We start from the raw sequence: 21,680 nt of genomic DNA, 5'->3' as shown, positions 1-21,680 counted from the left end.
TCTACTTCTATTCCTCCTCTTTCTACCTTTGATTCATCTGGCTCCTATTTATGCCATTTCAGCTTTTCTAATTTGTTTAATACAAATTATAGGTTGCTTCTGACTGGAGCAGTATAATGACTATAGGGTCAAAATCAGCCCCATGGAAATTAACTATGATAGGATGCAAAGTCTGATGAAAATCAAAGGAGAGTCTTGAAAAATGTAATGGAAAAAACCCCACTGATTTACCAATACATGTGATGCCTGAAGTGAAAGGAGTTGGAAAGACTTATACTAACTGTCCCTGGGAAACTGCTCCCCGCAAAATATAGTAATTTACTTTTCAGTAACTTCTAAGTGAATAGTCAAAAACCCTCATTAGACTAGACACAGTGGCACAGCTGTAATCTCAGCTATTAGGAAGGCTCAGGAAGAAGGATCAAAAATTTGAGACCTGTCTGGGCAGCTTAGAAAGACCCTATCTTAAGACGAAATAGTAAAAATGGCTGGAAATGTAACTCAGTGCTTGCTGGGTTCAATCCTCAGTACTGAAAAAATAAATAAACAAATCTGGTAAGGGATAACAAAAAAATAAAGCTCTGGCAGCTTTAGGTGGCCTGCTGCTAACTTCTTATAATTATAGAGATTTCTAATAAATTTGGAATTGAAGTTATTTAAGAGATATTATAATATAATCACACTATGTGATTATAACATGTACCATGTTTCCTTTTAACTGAACATAATTTGATCTCAGTATTTGCAAAATAGTTAACATGTGAATGCTGAAAGATTTGAGCATTCCAGGAGATGCACCTATTTCACAAAATGGAATTATTCACTGCCCTTACATCATCATACTTCAAGCAATCAGGTGAGAAGGCATGGCTAAAGAAGAAGAGTTCTAAACAGCCCTCCACATAATCAAATTTTGCATTTCATATTACAACCTAAGAAAATAGCATTTTCCATGCAGAACAGTATATGATCGTAAAAATTCTACTGTAGCTATTTAATTTTTTTAATTTAATTTTGGAATGCTTATTGTAGCCCTCTTAGTGTGGTATCAAGAATATTCCCTAGTCACTTAAGGGTGAAGAAGTTTAGATGCAAATGAAAACTTGGACTTGCTAAAGTGTAATATTTTAAAAACACTATATTTATGTGGAGCCAGAATTTTGAGCATTAGATTATAAATAAGGTGACAGTGTAACTGCTCATCCAAAGCTACACTTTTTTGATAATGAAACAAGCAAATTAGTACTCTTGTTAGAGCAACAGGAACAAACCTGTCTCAGTTCAATCAGGAAGCAGAGTCTCTCTAATTACAAATCACATAATTTTGTGTGAAAATATGCAGGATGTCCTAAGCGGTAGAGGAAGGGATGCAGGAAAGTTTCTCTTTATCTTCTTTCTCACATTTCTTCCTCATTTCCCTATGATTTCCTAATGTTTCCTCCAATATCCTTAGCCACTTATTTTTATCCACTAGAATGTGAACTGAATTTAACATAAAAATAAAGCACTAAAAGAACTTTCACATATATTTGAGCTTCAGCCGCTATCTATACTTGGCAGTAAAACAAGTGTAGTTTGGCAAGAACTTCGCAGAGTTAGCAGGATAGCTCCTGGAGATACAGCATTTATGTAGAAGATATATGTATTTTCTATTTTCCTTTAGAAAATCCAACAGTATTAAGAGGTTAGTTTGAAAATGAGTGGGATTTTATGCAGAGTAGCTTGTAAGTCAGCGTACTCTTTTGAAGATATAAGGAGAACTCATGTGGTTTCTCATATCTCCCCCAAGCAAATGCAGAACAACCATGATTTATTCATAAATTTGTGCCCTTACCGAATGTGTGAGATGCACATACCATCCAGTCACAAGACATGATCATGACCTCACAGGCTAAGGAAAGGGATAAGCCTACAGTGGCTGACCCAGTGCACTCCAGGGTCTTCAAGAAAAGTCAGCAACAGAAAGGTCAGAGGAAGTGGAAATGGTGGAAGACATACTCTCAAATGGCTTTTGAAGCCCCCTATTTAAAGTGGAAAAGTATAATTTACCTACCACCTAAATACTACCTGTTCTCAAGTTCCTGTGAAATTGGATCTCAGGATAAAGCTATCTTCAAGTAGCGTCTCCACACTTATTCCAGTCATATGGGAGTCATAGTCAGAAGAAAGAGGCACTCTTTGAGAGATATTGTAACATAATAGTGATTTAAAGAATATCTAACAACAGCTGGGTGTGGTGGTGCATGCCTGAAATCCTAGAACTGCAGGAGGATAGCAAGTTTGAACTCAGCCTGGGCAACTCAGCTACTTAGTAAGACCTCATCTCAAACTAGGAAATAAAAAAGATCTAGTGACAAAATTCAGTGAAAAGGCCTTGATTTCAATCCCCAGTCCAAAAAAAAGCCAACACTTACCTGGAACTCACTATGACTGAAGGACTGTTTGGAGTACTTTTCATATATTATCTCTGGAAAATGGGCATGGATTCACACAGACCTGAATCTAACTTTGGTTCTGTTACTTTACAGCTATGTGTTCGTGAGGAAGATTCTTAAACTTCTCTAATGTAAGTTTCTGCAAATGTAAACTACTGTCAGAGTTGTTATTAGAACAGATTAGAGAAGCTGTGTACAAACACAAATAGGGTACCGGGACAATGGTCATTTTCTTCATGTGTAGGACACCCTTTTAGCTTTAGCTGACACACATTGTTTGGTGAAGATTGTCTGAGGGCTGTTGAGTAGACATTCTGACATTACCTGGTAAGGGAGATTCCCAGGAGTGTTCACAAGCTTTAAGAAGATTACATGACTCTTTTGCCTTGAAAATAGTTTCCTTTTCTATGACTTATTTTGTACAAACCTTGAAAAGTTTGGGAGCAAAACGCCTAATAGGTTTCATCGGAGCCAAAGGAAACATAGTAAGAATGGCATATGTATCAAGAGTTAATTTGCCTTTCCTTTCGGGATACTGAGATTGAAGATTTTATTTTCCCAGAAGGGTATTCATAGATAGGTATCTAAATGTCTGCACTATTAGCAGATATGTGTATTTCTTGTGAGCGGGTGCTCATTAAAATACAGTGTTCTTTACATTGTTTTGTTAAAAACATCAAATATACAGTATTTGCAGCTCCACCCACCACCAATAAAGAATATAGATGATTTATGTTGATAAATCTTTGTAACAGAGGACAGTAAAATAGTGAACAACCAGGAAACTGCTTTAGAGTGAGGCTGGTCCTTGTAATTAACCTGCTTTTGTAAGTGAGAGAAGGAACGTGAGCACAGAAGAACACTGTGACTTAGCCTAAGCCACAGCTAGTCAAGGGCAAAGATAAAGACCAGGATCAGTGAATTCTGAATCTCAGATCATGATGCTTTATTCAGTAAACTTTTGTCAGCCTTCAGTAATTTTACTGATCTTTCCTGTGCTTGTGCTTGTGGGATTCAGAAGGGGTTTTGTGTTGTTCCTGGGTATAATATAATTAACAAAAACAAAGCAAGTTAAATTTAAAATCCCAGGCATACAAATCCACTGAGGACATTTCTTCTCAAACAGTGAACTACTGTGAAAATAGAAGGAAAACTATAATGCAAGAAACATTGAAAGAACTTATTAAAATGGAGCCAGGAAGTGACTATGGAAGCAGGGACTACACACAGTTCCAGCTGCCTGGAAATACGACTTTTGATCACCTCCAGCCTTGATCACAGACACCTGGAAGAACCAGAAGAATGAAAAGTTGCATTAAGATGTAGGCTTATCTCTTTCCTTAGCCAGGGGTTTAAGATGACTATCAAGAGGTTAGTAGATTCTTGTTTTATGAACATTTCTACATTTTTATTATATTTATTCATGTATATTAATTGTATAAATTAATGGGGTTCACTCTGACTTTTTCATATGTGGACATTTCTATTCTATTTATACCTTCTTTTCTTTATTTTCTATAAGTCTTGTGGCCCCTTTTCCTTCTCAGTATTTAATATCTCATATAAATTCCCTTTTCCTGCCCTACTCAGAACAGGTTCAGAGTTCTATCTCCTTCGAACCCAAGTGTTCTGAACCGCAACTACCATTTCCCCCAATAAAATCAGTTTTAAGTTTTCAATTCATGAGTCTGGATTGATCAATATTTTAAGTTGTCCATTGTAGGATCCAAAGTGAGCTGTACTGGCTGTGCTGTATGAACATGAGGTAAGAGTGCCCGCAGGAGCCCTTCTGTGTTCTGTCATCCTCCCCATGGCTTGGGCTCGTAACTTCTCTCAGTTTTCAAACCTGTCTCTTTGGTGGAGGTTCGAAACCTCTACTTGAGCACTCTTTCACTCTTGGCTGATTAGAAATGGCATCCTTCATTTAGACAATTACGCAAATTTTGGGAACAAAAAATTTCATATTGAATACGTATAATTACGGGGAGTTCTTTCTCTGTGAACATGGTTGGTGGGCACCCATCACCTTTATGGAGCTCTGGCTTCTTTTATGGTTAAAACCTGTGGGTCTTATGGTAAATTTTTGTCATGATGAAGTAAAATTAATCTAATAATTTGAAATTATGTTGGCCTATGTAGAGATTTTTGGTATTTCAAAACTGATTTATTTGTATGTTCAATTAGAACAAAGGTTACAAAGCTAAATACAATTGAAAAGGACACCTTCATTGTTACCTTAATTGGTTTTCTTTTTTTTTTTTCCTGTCTTTTGAGACAGGGTCTCGCTATGCAGTTCAGACTGGACTTGAGCTCACTTTGTAGCCCAGGCTGGCCTCAAACTTGCAACGATCCTCCTGCCTCAGCCTCCCGAGTGGTGGGATTACAGGCATGCACCACCATGCCTGGCTTCTTAATTGGCATTATGAGGCTGCTAACAGTAATAATAATTCCACTATTGCTCTTCTTAGTGAGAAAAATTCACAGGGGTCTCAAAGAATCCAAATTATAAAAGTCTTCTGAAGTTTCTGAGAATATGTTTATCCCCACTGCCTTCTACTTCCTCTTGTTCTTTGATTTGCTTCTGTCTACTTTGTTCTTTCCTCTTTCCTATCTTTCTCTGAGTATCCCTTTTTACAGTACTAAAATGGACCTCTGTCAAAGCCTCATTATGAATCCGTGCTGACTGTAACTCCCTGCCCTCTTAAAACTGGGTCTAATGAGGATAAAATGCTATAACTGTTACATACGTCCTTCAGACAAAGGCTAAATTGCATGCTCTTGCTACAGATTTTCTAAATGTTAAGAAAAAAATGTATTAAGTTCATACAAAATTTTGATCTCTTGACCAAAACTCATCAGCTTCATTTTTCAGATTTATATCAATTAATCCACATACTTGTGGGTGATGTCATGGCTGCAAATGAGTCACAGAATTTAATTCAAATAAATTTACTAAAGTAGGTATGAGAGGTCAGGTGAAGACTCAGAACAGCCCCAGATTTCCATAAACAAATTCCCATGCTATTTCCAAATGCTTTGACTAGTACATTATCCAATGGTGCATTCAGCAAATTGATGAATCCATTAACGATTGTTATTCCTTCTTTCAAAATTCTGGCATGAAACTACTAGCCTATTAATCAATTTGAGCTTCTTAGCCTGTCCTCAAGATAACTTAAGCTCTTTGGTTAAATAACTTTCCCTGACCTGGACTAAAAGAGGCTTCATGAATTAACTACTCTAACTGAACCACTGTCTCAAATGCTTGCTCAAATATTTAAAGAGAAAGTTTCTAAAATTATGGATCCTTAAAATAAAATTATGGATTCTTAAATCTAGATTGTTCAACTCACGAGTCTTTTCATAATGGAAAAAAGGTCAAACAAAATGCCACAACATTCTGTAGAACCGCCTTCATGGAGAAGGAGGAGCTCTGTGAAATCATGACTATAGAGGAAAAGTGGACGGCCCATTGCTGGACACTAGTGTGAGTCTCTCAGTCCTTCTTTTCAATCCTGGCCTTCCTTCCAGCCATCATACCTCAGTGAAAGGAGTCACTGGTGAAGAGGTAATATGCTATTTTTGACAACCCTTAGGCTGTAACTACTTATTAGATCCTTCTTGCATATCTCTGTCTTCCTGAGAAACCACTTTGAGGATGCCAACATGTATTGCAGCAGCCATTGATGGTTTCCTGCCAGTCTGTCCATAACTCTGTAATGTTTGTATTGTTCCTATGCTATTTTGTAAATGGATGTATGTTTGTTACTATGTGTTTTCAACAACAACCATTGAGAATAGTCAATGATTATTTGATTGATCACTGATGTGTAGCTCTATTTGTTTTCCCTAGAGACCACTTTGGAGAAACCAAGACATAATACGACAACCATTGATGATTTCCTGCCATTTTTGTCTGTAACTCAGTATTATTTGTCTATTTGTTTTCCTGAGAAACTATCCTGAAGATACCAATAGGTAAAATAACAACCATTGATAATGTCCTACCACTTTGTAATTCAGTGAATCCCCCTATTGCTATGTTATCCTTCTTTTACGCTTTAAAATAAAAAAAAAATGCCACAACAAACCAATAGGAGACTAACAATAGTTAATACATTGCATATTGTTATCTTTAGAGCAGTTATTCAGAGTACAAGATATGGGCATTACAATTTTGTCCAATCAAAATTAGCACAAACCTTCCCTTTCAATGAACTAAGGGACACTAATAGTACAACTGACTTGCTTTTTTCCTTTTTCCCTTCCATCCTTTCCCCTCTCTCCCATTCTAGTTGCTTTTCCCTTTGAACAATTTCTTCCCATCTCACAATATCTGTTGTACATTTTAGACCTTATTCACTCAGTTTCTCATACCAAGGAGACAATACTATGCTTACACATGTGAGTCTGATTTATTTCAGTTATGAGTATGGTCTCAAGTTGCATCCATTTACCTATGAAAGTCTCCAGTTTATCCTTCTTCATGGCAGAGTAGTATTCTATTGTATAAAAATACCACATCTTTTTTATCCATCCCTTGGTTGATAGGCATTTGGGTTGTTTCTAAGACTTAACTATTGCAAATTGTGCTGCTATAAACAAGGGTGCACATATATTGCTATGGTATTATGTTTTTAATCCTTCTATGAAGATAGCCAGAAGGGGAATAGGTGGGTGGAACGGGACCTCTAATTCTAGCTTTCTGAAGAATCTTCATACTGATTTCCACAGTGGTTGCACCAGTCTGCATTCCCACCAACAGTGGAGAAGGGTTCCCTTTTCTCCATAGCCTCACCAGCATTTGTTATTGGTTGATTTCTTGATGATAGCCATTCTTTCTGGGGTGAGATGGAACCCAATGCTGTTTTAAATTTTTTCAAATATTTATTTGCTGTGTATATTTCTTCATCTGAGAAGTACATGTTCGTCTCAGATGCCCATTTTTTGTAAAGTGTGTAAGTTTGTTTTTTTTTTTTCCTGGTACCGGGAATCGAACTCATGACCTTGAGCTTACCAGGCAGGTGCTGTGCCACTGAGCTAAATCCCCAGCCCCTCAGATGCCCATTTTTTGATTGGGTCTTTGAATTCAGGGGGGACGTGTCTAGTTTTTTCAATTCTTTATATGTTTAGATATAAGTCCTTTGTCTGAGGGACAACTGGCTAAAATTTTTCCCACTCTGTGTGTTGTCTTTTTCACTCTGTTGGCGATTTCTTTTGCTGTGCAAAAGCTTTTTAATAAGATGAGATTCCAGTTGTTGATTCTTTGAATTATTTACTGTGCGATTTGGGTTTTGTCCATGAACTCTCTGCTTTCCCCTGTGTCTTCAAGATTTCTACCTATTTTCTCTTCCAATAGATTTAGTGTTTCTGTTTTAATATTTAGATCATTGATTCATTTTGATGTTAATTTCATGCATGGTGACAGACAAGGGTCTAGTTTTAGTCTTCAGCCTTAGAGCCAACCATCCATGGACTGTAAGTGTGCGCCAAAATAACTCTTTCCCCCTTTAGGTTGCGGGTATGTGGTATTTTGTCAAAGTGACAAAGAAAGTAAGACAATCACTTCACATCTTGTAGTATGCCTTTACTACAGTTGCTCTGAGAAATTGCAGGCGATTTTCCCAATGCTTATGACAAACTGTCTACAGAGATAGATTTAATAATTAGGAATGAAGGCAGGCATGGTGGCAGAGAACTGTAATCCCAGCTACTCAAGAAGCTGAAGCAGGAGGATGGCAAGTTTGAAGTCAGGATGGATAACTTACGCCCTGTCTCAAGATTAAAACATTTAAAAAACAGGTATATAGCTTGGCATTCCCTGGATTCAATCCCCAAGGGAAGAGTGGGGATGGGGCGGTCCTGACTGTTATAAGAGTAACCTTGTCTCTCAAGCCTACTAGAACAAAGAGAGATGACAAAAACCCAAGGATGACTTTGCCTTCCTCTTAGGAAAAACCATTCCCAAACAAAAGTTGGATTTATGTGGTTTACTCCTAGTTATAGACGTTTAAATTCTAAGGTTCCCTTGTTTTGGGAACAATGTAACCATACTAAAATGAATTAATGAAGTAACACTTGCCACCTTTGGTGTTACCTCCCTTCCCAGAGCCTGCCTGCATCTCTACAATTACTTTAAAAACCTCTGGTTTAAAACTAATTGGGAAAAATGACTGGCGGATTTATTGGGCAACAGCTAATGGAATTTGATGGTTCTGTAAACCTTGGCTTCCTCCAAATTGGATAGGATATTATACTTTGAGATTCTCTGGACTGAGAAGCATATTTGACCCACCTTGATATGGCTCCCCACTAGCTTTTGGCTTTAAATGATGGCAAGGGTTAGATCAGTGTTTCAATGGTGCCATCATTTATTTTCTGCATTCGTCCCTTCTTAACGAGCAAAAGTGTGGTTTCCCATGTAGAAGCATTAACTAAATAAATCCAAAAAGTCTTGAATGACAACCAGCCAAGCATTAACTTTGGTAAATACTGAAATGTTCTGATTTTTTAAAAAAGTGATCTTACAAAACCACGTGGCACTGGACCTGGATATCATCACTACTCCCTGAGGGGGAGTTTGTGCTATTGCATAGTCAAACAGAATGTTGTGCCTCCATAACTGATAAATTGTCAAATATCACCCACCTAGCTAATCATATAAAGAAGCAAACAAATGTCTCAAGTAACCCTTTACCTAGTTAAGAGACTTATTTAACAGATTAGCTTGGATCAGATGCTAACTAGTTAAAATCCTTAATATTAATGCTGCTGTTAATACTAGCTATTCATTGGATTGTCTGTATTTTCCATAAGATCATGACACAGTATACACAATGGTACCTCAGTTCATAAACGCATTTGTTTGTGAATGATTTGGTTTGTAAACAGAAGCGTTTGGCAAACTTTTGTTTTTGTTTGTGTACTCTGTGTGAGGTGATATACACAACCTTCAGTCATCTTTCATGAATGGCCATGAATGTGGCCATCTTTTCCGGAGTCATGGAATGAATTACATTTGTGAACTGAGGCCTCACTGTAACTCATTGTTTACCCATGTCTCATGCTAAAATGATTGCACGAATGACTACAGGCAGTCAATCATCTTTACTGGAAACACTCCAAAACACATGGAGTTATTGCCTAACCCCTGCTCAAATGTGGCCTCAAACTCTCCCTGTGTGGTCATCACTTTTTCTCTATGGAACATGCCTTCCTGGGAATGAGCCTACCCAGCTTCAAGGGACCAGACCTATAAAAGTCAACACACAGTCCAAAGATTGATCATTGATGCCTCTCATCAAAAATATCATGATCAAGGCCTGGAGACATACCTCAGTAGTACAGCACGTGCCTGGCTTGTGCAAGGCCTTGGGTCAATGCCAGGCACCAGGGGGAAAAATCATGTTAAAAAAGGGGAATATGAAAATAAAACAACATTGAAAGAACTTCTCAAAAGGGAGTGATGAGGCTATTATGGAAGCAGGTGTTAGCACACAATTCTAGCTGCTGCTTAAAAATGTGACCCTTGATAACCTCCACCATTCAATCTCAGGCATCTGGGTGACTGGAACAACTATACAATTACATTATGCCCAGCTGTCTAAGAGGTATGCATATCAAGAGAGGTTGTCATATTTTGGGGTTGCTTGGGCCTTTATGTTCTGTTTATATCCTCTTTTTCTTATTTTCTATCAGTCATGCAGCCCTTGTGCTTTCTCAGTATTCAGTAATCCATATAAGTTCCCACTTTTCCTGACTGTCTTGGATCACTGGCTCAGAACTATCTGAGGCCGTGTCTCCTGAACTACAATTCCTTAGACTGGAAATAAAATAATTTTTATGTTCTTGCTTAAGTTTTGACAGGTTAACACTACTCATACTTTCAGTCAAAGGATGTTTACTTCACAGTACATGGTCCTGCTGAGTCCTTTTGGAGGAATTTTCAGGCTAAGATGCTATACAAAAGGGTTCTAAGAATATTTAAAATGTGGAGTGGTTCATGTCCATGATGTAAGGCTCCAATCAGACCTGACTCTCCAGCCCCCAACCTGCTTGCCAGCAGAGGCTCTACTCTCAGCAGGGAACTCAGCTCAACACTGACACTGTCATCAGCAAGCACAGGATGTCATACAGGAGATAGCATAAGGAATTTTGCAGGCCCTAGGACATCTGGGGACATCTGGAGGCACCAAAAATTTACACTGGACTTTTCCCACAGAGATGCAAGACAGCCAGAGAACTTTGACCACAGATGTTTATTAAAATCTTCCTGCCTAATGTCCCCTGCCTTCTTTCTGTCCCTATAAAAGGGTGTGGTGGATTGACAACTGGTGGTCAACTTGTAACACCCAGCTGAATTGAACCAGTGTGGTGCTGGATGTGGGAGGCCCACCTGAGGACTGTTGCTGGCAGCATAAGAGGCAGAACTAGAGAAGAAGAGGAGAAGCTGTTGGGAAGCTGTTGGGAGTTGTTGGAGCTGTTGTTTTTCCTAGGGCTGCTGTTGCTTCTCTTGGAGGAATTTGTCATGCTGGCTTTCCTGATGAACTCAGATGTTCTCATCATTAAAGGAGCTTGGGACCTTTGTGTTGCTGTGAATGGCTATGATTCACTTTGGGAGACCTCTGGTCCTCACTTTGAGCATCTCTTCCTGGCTTCTTGGCCTCTAGTTGGACTCGTGGAGGTCATTGTTATGGGCTCTAGGTCTTCAGCTGGACTCATGTTGGACATTACCATGTGATCCAAGCCCTCAGCTGGGTTCTTTGGTCTTTAGTGTGTGGACAGATTTCCTGCACTCTCTTTGTATGTGACTCTTTGGGAGATTATTATGAAATAATCTTATAATTAGGTGTCCTGTATTGTATTGTTTCCCCTTGTAAAACTCCAAAGTAGAACAAGGAGCACACTTCTCTTTGTTCCCCACACAATGTCTTCTTGCTTTCTATCTGCCTGCACCCAGACACAATAAATTCCATGCCATGCTGCCTTTACACAAGCCTGGTGGTCTCTGCTTGTCCATCCTTGCCTCACCCCATGCATGCACTGCCCATGGTGGGTGTATTCCCCAATTTCTGGCTCTTTCACTGTAACCAGCACGTAGAGATCACATCAAAGCTAGCCCTCAGCACCTCAGTGCTGGTATTTGCCTGGGCTCTTGACATTTGCTTATAATGCCCCTCTCGCATTTTGCATGGCAATCTTATTATTTTGAGTTCTCAACTCTCTGAGCTCTCTGATGTCCTCATAGTATATTATGGTTTTGAAATTTCAGTCCCTTTCCTTGCTGACTTGTTGCATATACCAAGTAACATACTTTGCATCCGTGGTCTGTATTACAGCCAAGCTAACAGCTATATAATATTGATCTATTGAGGATGATTTTCCTTTTGACTTGAACAAACAACCCTTTCCAGATCAGTGGTGTGGCAGCAAAAGTTTCTAAAATTACTACCTATATAACCAAGAATAAAAAGTCAAAATCTTGCCTTGAATTCTGAAGTAGGCTCTTAAAATTCATAGCAGTAGATTTGAAATCAGAGAGATTTAAAGTCCAATAGTTGGGCAGTTTTAAAAAATAGTTTTTAGTTCAGAAGCTTGGCTTTGAAAAGCAAAAGTTGAGTTCCAAATACAAATTTTAAACCTTAATTATCTGACTCTGGAAGAATATAAGATGATGTGAAAGCAATTTTTCTAGCCAAAAGGACGTAAAGTTTCTACCACTTGGAGAAAGAAAGAATTGAATTGAATTCAGAATTCAGTTGAAAAGAATTCAGAATTTAAAAAGACATGAAGAAACTTAGCCTCAGGGCATAGCTTTTTATGCTTTACACTCTTTAAGCTAAGTAAAAAGAAAGATATGGAAGAAACCAATCATCCATTCTTCTGGAGCTTTGGGAGCCTTATCAAAGAGAAGAATAATCATCAGACTCCCAAGAGTGTTACCTGAGAGATGGCAGACTTTGTTGTGAGGTTTCATCTCTAGTAGGGCCTAAGGGTAGTTTCTCAGAATCTGGTACACAAGTGCACAAATTTTCCATACTATAGTATGGTGATTTATCAAAAAATAATGATTGTCATAGCAATCATCAGTTTCACATCTAGGTGTAATTGGGGCCTGGAAAACAATACCCTTAAGTGAAAGTTTCTCTGAAACTCACGTTTCCCTTTTTGCTCTTCCAAGGCAAAGCATAAAGACTAGAATTTCTCTTCCATAAGAAAATTAGAGCTTCTTTTTTTTTTCTAAAGCAATCCATAAACCATAAAAATATTGTGCTAATCTTTCCTTTCTTTCTGTCTTGGAGCTGATCATAAATACTCTGACCTCCTTTGTCTAATTGTATATAATAGGACTGTTTCAGAAGGAGTACTATCTCATAATCAGAAGAAAAGGATGTAAATAGGCCAGGAAGAATCTTATTGATTTCCTCACTCAGTCTATTAGCCTCTACCTTTTTGTCCAATCATATTTCTACCTGATTGTCTATCGAAGGTAAGCATAAAAATTCAAGCTTCCCTGGGTATTTAGGCTCTTCAATCTGAAAGCTTCTGTGCCCTATAAAACTATGATCAAATAAATTTGTTATGCTTTTCTCTTGTTAACTTGTCTTTTGGTATAGGGGTGTCAGCTATGATCCTTTTCTCCCCCTACAGTTTATACCCAAAAGAATTGAAAGTATGCATATTTGTACACCTAAGATCATGGAAGCATTAGTCCCAATAGCCAAAGATTGAAGCAACCAAAATGTTCATCAGCAGGTGAATGGATAAACAAAAACTTTTAATCCCATTTCAATGTATATTATTTAGCTATAAAAAGAAATAAAATTCTGATACATACTATAACATGGATGAACCTCTGTCTTGGTTACTTTTTTCTCGCTGCTGGGACAAAATACCTGATGCCCAAAATTAAGGAAGGAAAGGTTTATTTTGCTTACAGTTCATGGAAGGTTTAATCCGTACTTGGCAGGATTATAAGGCAGAGTGGCACATTGCAGAGAGCTGCATCTCAGGGCAGCAGCACACAGCTAAGCCGCAAGCACACTAGGGCGGAATGGGGGAGGAATGCCCCAAGCACTCTTTTCCTGTCCCTTACATATGCAAACTATCCACTCCCGGGTGGGTGCAGCTCTCACACCCATATTCAAACTCTAATAGCCTGCCCCAGGGCCGCAGGAGGCTTTGGGGAGACACACAGACATAAACCATAACAATCTATAAAACACTATGCTAAGTGAAATAAGCCAGATACAAAGGACAAATTCTGCGTAACTCCACTTATATGAAACAGTGTCAGGGGCCTGACCAAGATCCCCTTCTGCCTGTATGAGGAGTACAGAGGAAGGATGAAATAAGAAGCAGAGACAATATTAGTAATGCATGCCAGGGGGCTGGAAAGTTAGTGCCTCAGGATGGGCAAAAACAAAGACACTCCAGATTCGCCTCTATTTATTGCGTGTATACAATAATTGAAGGGATTATCAGATAACTCAGAGAGCTTGGAGGACTCAGAGGGCAGCAGTGACCTTATGCTGATAAGATCTTATGCTGATCAGGACCACTTTGGATGACTTAGATGGTGGCAACTTTATGCTGATGAAGATCTTTATGTTGAAGATGGAGAGGGGGAGATGGCAGGTTAAGAAAGAGTTTGTCCTTTCTCCAAGGTGAAATGCTATTTTTATTATTGCTTGGTTCTCAAGGACCTCAGGTTCTCTTCAGCTGGTGCAATCTTGCCCTGGGGGGTCACAACATCACAGGACACTGAGGCCTTAACTGTGACTGGAGGCATGTGGAGTTATGTTCCTGGACGCCATAGCCGGCCTGCATGGCAAGATACTAGGCCTTGGACAAGCCCTAATCACAATTTAATTATGAAATGATTTCTCCCAATAATTATATGGAATGGTCCTCAAGTTAGAACAGTCAAATTCAATGAGATAGAAAGTAGACTAGTGGTTACCTGAGGCTGTAGGCAAGGGAGAATGAGAAGTTAATAAGTATTCAGTTTGGATTTCTGTTTGGGATATTAAGCAGAAGGTTGTGAAGATGGATACTGATGATAATTGTACAATAATGCTATGAATTGTACACTTAAAATGATTAAATGTAAAATCATATAATATATATTTAACCATAGCTTTAAAAACTCCTATGTCCCCCAAAAGAGGACAAAGGTAGCTGAAAGTAAGGTCAATGGACTGGGATGGTCAGGACAAAAGAAGATATAGAAGGGCTTGTGAAGTCCTAGTAACTGATGAGCCAAGGCAACACAGCCCCTTTAGCATGGTTGTAGTAGGTGTAAGGTCGGCGGAGGGAGTAGGTACAAGGCATAGCAACAGAGAGGGGAATTTTATTAGAATGGGAGTGATGGGTGGGACTCTAAGGGTAGAGACTGCACACCACAGGTCAAGGGAGCTAGGTTTATATATATAAAAATATATATAATATATATAGTATATTATATATATACACACTATATATATATATATATATATATATATATATATATAGAGGGGCCACACTCCATTAGGAGTGGTGCGAAAATTTTGGCAGACTGGTCTTGGCTTTGTTTGAGGGGCCAGGACATTTTCAGGGGGGGCTGACATTGGTGGATTAGGTTAGAACAGGATGCCTATCAGGGGGTAAATTAGATCACAGCTGTCCTGTCAGAGGCAAATTAGATTAGAGATGTTTATCAGGGAGGTGGGGTTGGCCTTTATAGTTTCGCCATAGGACTTGGGACTGGAATGGACTCTAACAGTAGGGATAGGCAAACAGTACAAAGAAAAAGTGAATTGTTACAGTAGAGGCCAACTAGCTGGTTTACTGATGATTGTGAATTGTATTCCTATCAAAGTCAGGATAGTAAATCACCTAGGTCCTTTGTTGGGCCGTGATCTTGGGGAGCACCTATATACTGCATGGGCTACTGGGTAATCCTCTCACTGCTGTCTTCCAGTGGTTAATCATGATTCAGAAGGGCCTCTTGAACTAGTACATATTAATGAACTTCTTACTCTTTTCCGATACTGTGCTGAGTACATCACATGATGATTTTATTTACGAGGAGTCCTCACAACAAACCTATGAGATAAGTACTACTATTAATTGTTTTGGGCACAAAAGGAATTTAATGAAGGCAGATAACCCATTCAAGGCCATACAGGTAGAAAGTTGCAGAGCTAGGAGGAACCTAGAAATCCAACTTCATGACTCAAGTGCTAATTATGACACTTCTTGGTTTCTTTTCTTGGGACATCTTCCTGATCTCTAAAAAACTAGTTCACATATATCACTGACATGAATATTCCTGGATGCAGTATAGAAGAACTGGGGTAGAAGTAAAGACAAAATCTGTGCCTTTTGCTCCTAGAGAGCAACTGGTGGTCCCAGATCCCTGCTATGCACTCCTCTACTTTGTCTCTTGCTCTTTCTTTCCTTTCCTGTGGTGTGCCATAACCTAGGCAGGACAGTGGAACCCACAGCAGGAGTCTCCAATAACTGGCACCGTGGGAAGATTCTCTAATAACTGTGCTCCATGTGGCCTGAACTCACAACATTCACTCCTGCCTGGTGGATTTACTAGGAGTTTTCAGTGGTGCTGGGTCTCACAGAACAAATATAGAGACATCTGATGTGGAACAATAAGGGATTCAACAAGAACAACAATGGTTGGTAAGAAATAACAGTCCTCCAGTAACTCACCAAGCCCCTGGCAGTGAGGGTATATGACCAGCCCAAGCAGCAGCCCCCAGGGACCTACCAAAGCCCTGATGGGGTTGCACACAATGGGCAGATGAGACCAATAGCATGGAAAAGCCTGAAGCAGCATTGAGAATACAACCAGCAGTTAGTCAGTTAGGTGAACCAACATTGTGCTTCAGCTCACAGACACACAGAATAGAAGAGGGTAGGTTGGGCTGCCATTTTTTTTAATCAAAGGGCTCAGGGAGAACTTCAGCAACAGAAAACAAGTCCCAGCCCCCACATTCAGAGGCCAAGATCAGCCCTATACCCAGCACAAATCCCACTGCAAACTTGGCCAGAGTACACAACACATTTCTGGGATCTGATTTGGATCTACCACAGAACTGTGGACACCAGAGGAATTTCACTACTTTTATTTTCCTCTTTTTGTTTGATTTGTTTTCCTTTTTCTGTCCAGTTGGAGATTTTTTTAGTTTAGTTTTGCCTTGTTTTTTTTTTTTATTTTAAAGATAAAAGGAGGGAAACATTAACAGACATACAACATTTTACAACATATCACAAGCACAATACAGACAATACAGAGTTACAAACAAAGTGGTAGGGAATTAACAATGGTGGTTGTATTACATATTGATATCTTCAAAGTGGCTTCTCATGAAAACAGATATAAACATGCAATACTGGTCAACCAAAGACTCATTGACAGTTTCTTTCAGCATAGAAATAGAAGACAGAAGAACAACCATGTTATCTATCCTGTATATACATACATACAAAATTTCTCCTTCGTTCCCTTCTCTTTTCCCACATCCCAGAAGCCCTTTACTCTTCAGTGGTTTCCTATCATTTCACAGTGTCTATCATACCTCCGAGTTTAACTCTTTCAAGTTTTACACTAGTGACACAATGTGGTGCTTGCACATGTATGTTTGATTTACTTCACTTATGAGTATGGTTTCTAGTTGTGACCATTTAAATATAAAGGCCTCGAGTTTATCTTTCTTTACAGCTGAGTAATATTCCATTATATAAAAGTACCATAATTTTCTTATCCAATCCTCGGTGGATGGACATTTGGGTTGCTTCCACATTTTAGCAATTACAAATTGTGCTGCTATGAACATAGGTGCACATATATCACTGTGATATGATGTTTTTAGATCTTCTGGGAAAATACCCAGCAGGGGGATAGCTGGGTTGAATGGGACCTCTAAACCTAGTTTTCGGAGGAATCTCCAAACTGATTTCCACAGTGGTTTCACCAGTCTGCATTCCCACCAGCAGTGGAGAAGTGTTCCTATTTCTCCACAGCCTCGCCAGCATTTGTTATTGGTTGATTTCTTAATGCTAGCCATTCTTTGTTTTGTTTTTTATGGTTATTTTAACTTTATTTTTCTACTTTTCCTCTGCTTCTTTTTCTTTCATAACTTAGACTGATTACTTTTCTTTTTGTTTTCTTCTATTCATCTTTTTACTTTCCTTCATCAACTATCTCTTGATTTTATGATACTTTCATGTGAATAAACATTGCTTCTTCTCTTTCTGGTTCACTTCAATACAATTTTTTTCTTCTACTTTTTCTTTCCTGTGTCCTCCAGTTTCCCAAAACTTGGGTGATCATCCTTTGCCCTCCACACTTGCTCCTACTATATTGAATCTCATTTATCTCTCTGTCTTGCTCCTTATCCCTCTTAATCTCCCCTCTCCTGCAACAGGGTAAAATCACTCCACTAAAGGGAAAATCATTACATGCAAGTTCCTGGGATATGTTGGATTCTGTTATATAACTGCAGAATTTGCTTTTATGGTTAAAGGTATCAGCTTAATAGCTACCACAGTTTGTCAGTAGCCAGGCTGAGCTCAAGACTGTTATTATTGCTAACTGTACTACTTTAGCCAGCATATCATACCTGTTATAATCAGTTCTTCTGCTCTGTATGACAACACTGTGATTGTATGAGGTCATAGTCATCACTGTAGTCCAGTTAAAAGGACTCGGAGCTGAGCCAAACAGCAACTTCTCATCCTTAGTACATTGGGAAGGTTAGTTTTTGGGACAGACACAAAGACTAACAACCACCTACATCTAGAAGACGTCACTGAGGAACAGACATTTCCTAGGGAAGACTCAATACTAGTGATAAAGCTGTCTACCATAAGAAATATACAAGCATCAACACAAAAAAAAAACCAAAATAAAATAAAAAATAGAAAACATAAAGTGACAAAACACAGAAGTAAAATGCAACCCCAAACCCCTGGCCCACCCAAGACAAGTCCAGAGCACAATGGCATAGAGGAAATAAGAAGGCAGTCACTGAAACTTTCTGAAATAATAGAAACACAAATATAAAAACAAATGGAGGAGGCTATAAAAAATAATCTCTAAGGTGCAAAAAGGAATGATGATCAAAATGAAACATATTAAAGTGGACACAGATTTTTTAAAAAAGGAAGAGCTCAGGAAAATGATGGAAACCATGAATGTCCAGCATAGAAAATATATGGAATTCATGAAACAGATCCAAACAGAGATCCAGGAGATTAAAAACTCCATTGAAAGTATACCCAATAGATTGAATGAAGGTGAAGATGGAATATCAGATCTAGAAGACAGGATTGCAGCTAATGACCATGAAAAGAAAACCACATAAGATTGATTAGGGTCAATTTGCACTGGAGACAGTGTAAATGCCATTAAAAAAAAAACCTTCCTCACAGAAATAATTGCAGAATCTTTCCTAAACATGGATAAAGAATTTTACATACACATAAACGAAGCATATAGAACTCCAAACAGCCAAGATCAAAATAAATCTGCACCAAGGCATACAGTAATCAAGATTCCAGAAGTTCAGCATACAAACACAATATTAAAAGCAGTTAAAAAATAAAGGCAGTTAGAGAAAAGAAACAAATCACCTATAAAAGAAAGCCAATCAGAATCACAGCGAACTTCTCAACATAAACCCTAAAATCAAGGAGAGCTTGGAGTGAGGTATTTCAAACACTGAAAGAAAACAACTTCCAACCTAAATTAATGCACTCCACAAAACTATATTTCAAAATCAATATAGAAATTAGATACTCCCATGACAAAGAACAATTTAAGAAATTCATGACCACCAAGCCAACTCTCCAGAAAGCTCTGAAGGATATATTAGAAAGAGACAACAAAGACCACAAGCACAAGAACACCAATAGAAAGAAGCCACTAGGTAGGCCAAGCAATTAAACAGAAGAGAAAGACAGGGAACCAACAAAAGAAAATAACATGAGATATATAGGCTAATAAACATCTGTTATAACCACTAATGTAAATGGTCTCAATTCACCAATCAAAAAAAAAAAAAAAACCAGACTGTCAGAATGAATCAAGAAGCAAGATCCAACAACATGCTGCATTTAAGAAACATTTAACTCAAAAAGAAATTCATAGACTCAAAGTCAAAGGATGGAAAACAATACTCCATGCCATGGAACCCAGAAAAAAACAACAATAGTTATTCTATTTGCAGACAGTATGAATCTCAAGCCAAGAATGATCAAAAGAGACAAACAAGATCACTACATACTTGGTAAATGAAAACTCCAAGAAGAAGTGACAACCATTGTAAATATATATGCACCAAATACTGAAGCACCCAACTACACAAAACAAACATTGACAGACATGAAAAATCGTGTAAGAACTAACACAATTGTAATGGGGGACCTTAATACACCACTCTAACAAATACATAGATCAACTAGTCAAAAAATGAACAAGGAAATGTCAGAATTAAATCAAACCTGTGAACAAATGGACTTTGTAGATGTCTAGAGAGTGTTCTACTCCACAACATCAGAATACATATTCTTCTCAGCTGCACTTGGAATGTTCTCCAAAATAGACCACATATTAGCCCACAGAACGTACTTAAGTAAATGCAGAGAAGTTGAAATTATCCCATGCATATTATCTGACCATAGTGTAATAAAATTAGAAATCAACAGCAAAAGAAATTACAAAAATTATATAAATACATTGAAATTAAACAACACCCTCTTGAACAACCTGTGGGTCAAAGAGGAAATTAAATAAGAAACTGAACAATATCTACAATAAAATGGTAATGCTGATACAACATACCAGAACATATGGTACATGATGAAAGCAGTCCTATAAGGGAAATTTATAGAGGGAATTTTCATATTAGGAAAACAGAATAAGCTCAAATAAACAACCTAATGTTGAACCTCAAACTTTTAGAAAAGGAAGAAAAAAATCAAGTCCAAAACTCATACATGGGAGAAAATTATAAAGAGCAGAAATTAATGCAGTTGAGATTAAGAAAATAATATTTAAGAATCAATGTGTCACCGGGAATATAGCTCAGTGGCACAAGCACCTGCCTGGCACATGCAAGGTCCTGAGTTTGATTCCTGATACCAAAAAAAAAAAAAAAAAAAAAAAGAATCAATGTATCAAAGAGTTGATTCTTTGGAAGATTAAATAAAATTGATAAACCCTCAGCCAATCTCATCAAAAAGAGGAAATAAAAGACCCAAAATCAAACAATTTGGAATGGAAAGGGTAAAATCAAAATGGAGCCTGTGAAAATCCAGAGGATCATCAATATCTACTTCAAGAACTGTACTCTAATAACATGGAAAACACAGAAGAAATGAACAGACTCCTAGACACATATGAACTGCCAAACTGAATCAAGAAGATGTAAAAATTCTAAGTAACCCAGTATCAGTCAATGAAATTGAAAATGTAATTTAAAACTTATCAACACAGAAAATCCCAGTCCTGATGGATATACTGTTGAATTCTACAAGAAATTTAAACAAGAACTAATGCTGCTAATGCTGAAACTCTTTAATGAAATTGAAAATGAAAAAATATTTCCAAAATCATTCATGGAAACAGTGATACCAAAACCAGAGAAGCACCCAACCAAAAAAGAAAATTACCAATCTCCCTAATGAACATAGAACAAAAATCCTCAATAAGATACTGGCAAACAGAATACAGCAAATCATCAAGAAGGTTGTACACCATGACCAAGTAGGATTCATCCCAGGGTGTCTATCACCATTCACTAAAGTCAAAATGGATCAAAGATTTAAATATTTTTTCCACAAGAATGGTCCAAGAGTTTATTAGACACATCAGTGCAAGACACAAAATGATGAATAATGATAACAATCATAGTCTATCTACCAACTGCTGTGTAGTGCCATGAAACTATTGTATAGGCCATCCTTGCACTCTCATCTCCCAAAGGGCTGCTGGAAGAAATGAAGGTCCCCAAAGTGTCCTTAACACAAAGAGATTCCACAAAGTGACCAGAAAGCTTTGCTACCCTTACCAATGTGTGGGAGGAAAAATTCTGCAGGACAAGGAATTTCCAAACTGAGTAGGAGAAGAATAAATGCACAGATGATGTCTGAGGTCCCAGGGTCTGGGGTAGTCTCCTGGGTCTGGGGCAGGACATGGAGGACAGGAGAGAATAAACAACAAGGATTCAACAGCAGATCTCTCTT

The 21,680-nt window shown here is 38.1% G+C and overlaps 1 long non-coding RNA gene across 1 annotated transcript; it reads left to right on the top strand.

Annotated features, from left to right (window-relative positions):
• Positions 1-1,594: 1,594 nt before the first annotated feature.
• Positions 1,595-6,327, top strand: LOC106148284. The gene is made up of 5 exons (XR_001233570.1): positions 1,595-1,966; positions 2,529-2,566; positions 3,562-4,200; positions 5,775-5,922; positions 6,289-6,327. It is a non-coding gene; the product is annotated as an uncharacterized LOC106148284 (long non-coding RNA).
• Positions 6,328-21,680: the final 15,353 nt, after the last annotated feature.

Source organism: Chinchilla lanigera, unplaced genomic scaffold (assembly GCF_000276665.1).
Source record: "Chinchilla lanigera isolate Chin_1 unplaced genomic scaffold, ChiLan1.0 scaffold00018, whole genome shotgun sequence".
NCBI classification, from domain to species: Eukaryota; Metazoa; Chordata; class Mammalia; order Rodentia; family Chinchillidae; genus Chinchilla; species Chinchilla lanigera.
Note: the sequence above shows the minus strand (reverse complement) of the source record. Positions and strands in the feature narration are given on the sequence as shown.